Genomic DNA, 713 nt, shown 5'->3' with positions numbered 1-713 from the left:
GCACTTCTGGTTAGACCTAAACTGCATTTCGTTGCCTTGTACCTGTACCTGTGTAATGGCAATAAAGTTGAATTTTATCTAATCTAATCTAATCTACAGACTAAGATACTGCCACCAATGGAAATCTCATAAACCAACAGTTACATTTTCACAATTGAACAGATTTAATAGAGCTCTCTTGCTATATCTCCCCTTTTCCCTCCACATAAAAATTCCATTGGGAGGTTATGAGAGTACAGACTATCATTAGAATATTCACGACCTTGGAACATCTTTTAAATCTCAACATCATTTTCACATAATTATGCAAATGTTTATCATTCCTGAGGTTCTTCCTTTTGATTGCTCCTATTACTGTCACCATGGCGCTGCACTCAGAGTACTACACAATCACACACACACATAAAGACGCTATGCTCGCTGAAACATCAGGGGTAGAATTAGAGGTGGATCCTTATTCTTGACATTGGCAGGAGGGGTATTAAACCCGGAATATTGACGAAACAAGATTCTAATGTAACAATATAGGTGCCAACCCTTAAGTCTCTGCTGTTTGGTAGGTTTGAATCTTATACTGCACACAAGAATTGTGGCCAATTTCAAAGCTCCGGTCAAGTTACAATACCTTTATTTGACGTAACTTTGCATTCACCCATACCTTCTGCTCATTGTCTGTTTTTTGCCTGTTTGTTTGTGTGTTTACTTGTGTGTTT

At 38.0% G+C, this 713-nt stretch overlaps 1 protein-coding gene across 17 annotated transcripts in view; it reads right to left on the bottom strand.

Moving 5' to 3' along the window:
* camk2d2 (calcium/calmodulin-dependent protein kinase (CaM kinase) II delta 2) overlaps positions 1-713 on the bottom strand; it is a 37,559-nt gene that overhangs the window by 13,552 nt on the left and 23,294 nt on the right. The gene's annotated exons all lie outside the window — the stretch shown is intronic.

The sequence above is a fragment of the Etheostoma spectabile genome, chromosome 2, assembly GCF_008692095.1.
Source record: "Etheostoma spectabile isolate EspeVRDwgs_2016 chromosome 2, UIUC_Espe_1.0, whole genome shotgun sequence".
In the NCBI taxonomy this organism is placed as follows: domain Eukaryota; kingdom Metazoa; phylum Chordata; class Actinopteri; order Perciformes; family Percidae; genus Etheostoma; species Etheostoma spectabile.
The sequence above is the reverse complement of the archived record's forward strand: the minus strand, read 5'-3'. Positions and strand labels throughout refer to the sequence as shown.